This window comes from Musca vetustissima, unplaced genomic scaffold (assembly GCF_032173495.1).
Source record: "Musca vetustissima isolate MV318-11 ecotype Yass unplaced genomic scaffold, APGP_CSIRO_Mvet_v1 utg12681, whole genome shotgun sequence".
NCBI classification, from domain to species: Eukaryota; Metazoa; Arthropoda; class Insecta; order Diptera; family Muscidae; genus Musca; species Musca vetustissima.
Genome location: NW_026880608.1, coordinates 163,177 through 170,323, shown reverse-complemented (window position 1 = coordinate 170,323; position 7,147 = coordinate 163,177). Strand labels below are relative to the sequence as shown.

At 32.6% G+C, this 7,147-nt stretch overlaps 1 pseudogene; it reads left to right on the top strand.

Annotated features, from left to right (window-relative positions):
• The first annotated feature begins 5,759 nt into the window (after positions 1-5,759).
• LOC133326313 (small ribosomal subunit protein uS8A-like) lies at positions 5,760-7,147 on the top strand (annotated as a pseudogene).

The following is a 7,147-nucleotide window of genomic DNA, read 5'->3' as shown; positions in this document are numbered from 1 at the left end:
TAAATACAAATTATAGCTAAATCGCTTGAAAAAAATGTTCTACATCCTCAAAATACGGACGATTGGGTGGTAGCGTTATATGGAAGCTATACCAAAATGTTCACCGATATATCCCAATACATTATCAAAAATTCTAGAAGTACTAGCGATATCTGTTCAAAATTTCAAAGCTTTATCTAATTTATTGCGATCTCTTGTCTTATTTCTACAGACAGACAGATAGTTGGACATGGCTAAATTGACATATCATTTTATTATAATCGACAATAAAGGGTATATATTCTTTATATAGGGTCTGACCGATTATTTCGAGGTATTGCAAACGGAAGAACAAAACCGTGTTTAGGTCGTCCAAACATTATTTTCAAAGATTTACACATAATACCTTCTGAAGATTTTCTTCCATTTTCTAAACTTTGTACAAAGACAAAATACTATTACTTTAAAATCCTTTGTATACTTTTATTAATAATTACAATTTAAATTTTCTCTTTTCTAGGAAAATACTATTACTTTAAAATCCTTTGTATACTTTTATTAATAATTACAATTTAAATTTCCTCTTTTCTAGGAACTTCTAACAACGGGCATATCAGCACTGCTATATTTCATCAGCTTTGTAATACAATTGGCTCAATGGTCTGGCTATCCACATACACCGGGTCACACACGAAATATTGCAGCTGGGGTGTTTGGTTGTTTCAATTGTGTGGCCTATGGATTCGGAACCTTCCTACTTTTTATACAGCATCGAAGTGGTGCAACTATATAAAAAATGATGATGAGAAGATGAGAAAGAAATCACCAAAAATTCATAGATTCCAAAACCATACCAAATATCGAATATATAAATATATGTCTGTGTATATTCCCATCTTTTAATGTGTAAATGTAGTTTGAATTTACCTCTAATCATTTTATTTTAAGTTTCTTATCATATAAATATTTTAGTTTTTCTTGTAATTAACTGTTAATCATATAGTCAAAAGTGGTTACAATTATATTTATATGTTGCAACAAATAATTAATAATTGACCAAAAAAGATATATTGATAAAATAGTCGAACATTGTTTCATATTGCATATTGTTTCATATGCATACTACTGCATACATATATATATATATATATAAAATTATATATGTAAATAAAATTATGTTCATATTAAACAAGCTTTACAGTGTAGATATATTGTCACTAATTAAGATAATATGTATCTTTGTATAGTCATAGGATCATAAAAAAACATACTATAACCCTATTATATTTCATGAAATAACATACATATATGAATATGAAATCCGATAAGGAAGTATGTTGAGTATTAATATGTGTATAATAAAAAAAACTTGTGTATAATCTAAAAATTGTTATAAAACAGTATTCTATTAAATATATTTCAATAAAAACGCACCTTTTAATGTATATAACACATCTAAACATCTGTTTTGCAGCTTTTACAAATTTTGGCAACAATTTCATTTGATTGCTTGCAGGTGTTACAATAACAAATGAAAGTTCAGTCATAACCAATGTTACTAAATTTTACAGAATAGAAGTACCGACCCAATGTGTATTAATTTCAACCAATTTTCTTTTAAATATTTCCTATATTACGGCTCATACATGAACTATAGGGAAGCGAACAATATGGGAAAGAAAGGATAAACCTGCCGAGGTTGCGAACCGGCTATATAGTTTCTATGTAGATTTTGTAATCCATTGGGACCAAAAAATACTTAGATTCAAGGAGAGTGCAATTGAGGTCAAATTAAAAAGCAATGGCAAAGTGAATCAAACCAAATATAAAATTTTGTAATTTAAAGTTTCGATAGCCTACCTTGAATAAGTGTACCATGCTTGTAACTATATCATGGCATAATTACGTAAGGAAGTCTCATGCGGGTATATAATTCCATTTTTTTCATAATTTTACTTTTGACAACATTCAGCTTTCAACATTTAAATGAAAATATCCTCCTTCGAAATGTACGCACAACACGTTTTCAGTAGCAATAATTACAAAATGTTTAATATTTTGAAGTTCCCACCCTCTATAAGTTGTAGCACCGTACATATAGCTTAAGAACAATATGGATCAAAAAAATGTAGATATTTGTTACATTGCATTTAATTGACCGCAAGTCAGGATTAAACAAGTAAGTTCGGCCGGGCCGAACTTTGGACACCCTCCAACATAGGTGTACTGACGGGTACTTGAAATTAAAATATAGGGAACATGCCAACAAGTGGACCTATATCGACAATTCTACAAAACGATTTATGTAAACCAGTATGTACACCAAATACAAGTGATAGCAATTTTTAATGGGGATTTTTCCTAAAATCGTTGATAGTGCATGGTAGTGTGGGACATGTCTATAAAATCCTCAAACTAGGTCAAGAGGGGATCAATATCGATTACGTAGTGTAGGAATTATCCAATATTTGGGTTTATAATTATATTAGGGCTATGCCTAATTAACCAACCCATATATGTCAATTTCGAGCCCAATATTTTAGTTTTGTATCTCAATTCTTTCCTTTAGGAGGTATCATTATATGGAGAAGATGCCTAAATGCCTACCGATATATTTCACTGTCGGCAGGTTCGAGTTCTTTATCACGATATCTTTAGAAGCCTGAATGATTACAACAGATGGCTAAATCGTCTTAGAATTCCACACTTTGTAGGATACAGAATACGCCTATATGGGAACAAACCCAACACACGGAACAACTCAGCTAACTATTTCAATATAAACCAGTAAGGAAAGTCCGACTTTACGGACTGGGCCGACTATATGATACCCTTCACCACTTTGGAATATACTACATATGTATCCTAAAAGACGTCGCCTTTTTGAAGGAACATTGACATGCAATTGAACGAACTTAAATATGTGATCTTAATCTATATCTAATCCGACTAACATTAATCCCTACACATGCCATTGTGCAACCTATGTTCTGTATAAAGTTTACCTAAAATCGGACGAAAATATATATGGGAGCTATATATAAATCTCAACCGATTTTCTCCAATTTCAATAGGGTTCGTCCCTGGGCCAAATAAGTGACTTGTGCCAAATTTCATTCAAATCGGATTATAAATGCGACCTGTACTTTGTTTAGAATTTAACATCAACAGACGGACGGACGGACATGCAGAAAGTGATTCTATGCATATTCTCAAAAGGAACCATGGATCTATCTCGATTCATTTTGGCAGTTACAAACATATGCACAAATACATAATACCCTGTACCACAGTGTGGTGAAGGGAATAAAAAAGGTTATATGGGGACTTTCCCTAAAAAGAGATATTAATAATTTTTGGTAGGGAGATTTGTTACTATATACGACTACAAAATACCAAATTACATCGCGACCAAGAACCTCAAAATACCGAAAATTGGGGGTACCATTACATGGGGCTACCAGGGTACCCTTATATGGGGCAAATGGACCTATAATTTTATTTTATAAATTACAGCAAATTCGGTCGAAAAATGTGAACCGATATTTTTAATTTTTAGTGGAGATATTAGGCATACAATAAGAACCCAATATACCAAACTTCAGCGAATTCAGTTGAAAAACGCGCTCAAGAACCCTAAAATACCGAAATTGAGTGTTACCCTTATATGGGAGCTATGCCTAAACGTGGACCGATATAGCCCATCTTCGAACATGACCTGTCAGCAGACAATAAATGACTCTATTGCAACAGACATACGGACATGCTTAAATCGGCATATAATTTTACGCTGAGTTACAAACGGAAAAACAAATTAAATATATCCTCCATACTATGATGTAGGGTATAAAAATTAGTATGTCTGTACATAGCATGTTTATTTATATGCAATAATGAATAGAATTGTCACTCTTAAAATTGTTTCGAAATTGTTAAGAACATACAGGAGAACACTTTAGAAATTAAAATTATTAAAAATGATTTATAATTATATTTTTATCGATGCCGCCCTTAGGAACAAACATTTTTAATGTTTTCCTATAGTTGGCATATGGGTAAATAATAAGCACTTTTTCTATGCTTTTGGATTAAAATTGAAAAAAATGTTAAATAAGTCTTCTAAATAACGATTAATTTATAAAAAAATCATTTTGAGTGGTGAATGGAAGACATGGTTTTAATTTAAATTCTTTTAACCTCTGAACCTTTTGGCCTTATTTAGCCATGTCGAGAATTGGATAAAAGGTTCCAGAAGTTGGCACCATGTTTTATAGTTGCAATATTTTAATAAATGAAATTATTTTATATACATTTTTTAATACAACACTGATGGAAACGTCCGATAATAATAATTTATTAATGAAAATGCCAGAAAAATCGATTAAATAAATAAAATTTGTTTAATTAACATACAACATGCCGGAAATTGGAAAAAGTGCCGACTATTGGCACAAATGCACTATTTTACCTAATTAGCAATTTAATCTACTTTAATATAAAGTAATTAAATAAATTGTTATTGCGTCGGAGAGTCCCTAAAACAAAATTGGAAACATATGAACCTAAATACAATATAGTGAAAAAAATGCTCTTGGGATGGTAAAACGTTTAAAGTGCGAAAATCCTTAAAGTGTCAACTATAGGTGCACTTACCCTAATCAAATATTCTATTGGCAAAAAAACACCATTTTACCTAATTATCAATTTGCTCACTTATCATAAAAAAGATTTCAAAATTTGTTCATACCATCGGGAAGTAAACAAAATTTCGAAACAAATGAGCCTTAGTACATTATAATGGAAAGAATGCACCCAGAATGGCGGAAAATTTAATATACGTAAATCCTTAAAGTGTCAACTTCCCCACAAAGTGTCAATATTTTGAAAATTTGTTAATTCAATATCAAATGGAATGGAATGTCTGATTTGATTCAAACTTTGTAAACCGTAATGCTTTTGGGACCCATCGGTCCACATCTGGAACTTTGGGACACCTATAGTGTACCAAAGTTTTGCAAGATGTATTTGTATAAAATTCCATGTCACACTTACCTCTAATACACTGGCGCTGCATTATATTCTGATATATTCCGTTTATATCGGTTAATTTTGCTATATATCTCTAATAAATAGCCCCTGCCAGCCGCTGCAATATAAAACTATTTACAATTCTTGATGTTTGCCATTTGATAACTATGTATGTGGTTACTTACCAATTACACAGGAACTCTCTTTTTCCCTTTGAACTCGAATTGAAGTCAGAATCATTAGAAAATAAGGATATCGAATCTGACTCACAGTGGCTTAACTCCGCTATCCAGGTTATAGTGGTAAACGAATTTCTGTACACGAACTTTTCTTTTGAATTTCAATGTGAAAAGCTTCAAATCTTACATTTGACCGAAGGATGGATGTATTTATTGCAAGATCTTTATGCCCAACCAATAAATGTTCTTTATTCTGAAGAAGGTTAAAATGTTCAGGGCAAACTTCACCAATTATTGTTTTCATAAATGCAATTTGTTTTAGTTCGTATTGTTTCTACATTATTTAGTCCTTCACGTTGTTAAAACTTCAACTTCCGACTGCTATTCAAATTAAAATTAATTTATATTCCAATATTTTTTTCAATTCACAATTTATTATAAACACAAACAAACTTTGCGTCAGCGTTGCAATAGTTATAACTTCACTTTACAGTTATTTTGCGTCTCAACTGTCCCAGGGTTGTATACCCACTGACAACACACGCTCACATGTAGATGGCGCCACCAACTGACAGCTGTTTTTGACAGCTGTGAAACGTCAAAAATCAGTACTGGCAACTGACGTAAAATGGACTTCCTCTTTTTCGATACGTTCGCGTTCGTGTAAAATTGTTAAAAATTTTCACAAAATAAATCTTAGGTAATCTTTGTGAAAATTTAGTGAAATTTCAATGAAATGATGTGAATATTGTCCGGCATAATGTTGGCCATGATGTGGTTATGAAATTTCGACCAAATGTTTTAGAGAAATGTGAATAAATTGCAATTTGTTTGAATATTGACGTTTTGGACATAGACTTGAGTGAAATGGACTCTCGGAATGAGTAAATAAATGCCCCGAAAATTACTGAGAGAGTTTGTGATTGTTCATTAAATTATTGTTACCCATAACTGGGGGAAAAGTGTTCTCAAGTTGAATGACCTATTCCAAGGATTATACGAATTGTTTACACCGCCTTTGATGAATGTTTACCGGTTGTCGGAGTTGTCTGCTGCAGACATGTTCATTGTTGTTGTTGTTTTCGTTCGTACATGCCGTGCCGTCGTTGTCCGCCCGATTTGACAGTTTACTAAAACCAACCAAGATTTGAAGCTGCTCTGGATATCACCGATCAAAATCGATTCGAATTATTAAAACTGCAATTTGTTTACATTTAAAAATCATTTCATTGAAATTTGTTGTCGCCAAAAATTATTTTCGCATATGCATGTCGAAGTGTGTTTTACTAATTTTATGTTTTTTTTCCTTCTTCCTTTTAGCCATGGTGCGTATGAACGTATTGGCCGATGCCTTGAAATGCATTAACAACGCTGAAAAGCGTGGCAAACGTCAGGTCCTCCTCCGTCCCTGCTCCAAGGTCATCATCAAGTTCTTGACTGTCATGATGAAACATGGCTACATTGGTGAATTCGAAATTGTCGATGATCACCGTTCTGGCAAGATTGTTGTCAATCTTACCGGTCGCTTGAACAAGTGCGGCGTCATCTCCCCCGTTTCGATGTTCCCATCAATGACATTGAAAAGTGGACCAACAACTTGTTGCCCTCTCGTCAGTTCGGTTATGTTGTTTTGACCACCTCTGGCGGTATTATGGATCACGAAGAGGCCAGAAGAAAACATTTGGGTGGTAAAATTTTGGGTTTCTTCTTCTAAATGCAGACAAATAAAAACAACAACAAAAATCTACGCTTAAATTCTGTTGTCCACAAAAAAGGAAAGCAGCGGCATCGCCCCAGCAACCATAACACAATGTCAACATGTGTTTAGCTATAAATCGGTAGATGTTTGTTTTTTTAATTTGTTTTTATAAAAACAAACGTTTTTTTATAAATTATAAAAAATAATGATTTTTGCTTAATTTTAAGCACAAGAAGGAGGAAAAAAATAAACAAAAGAAAAA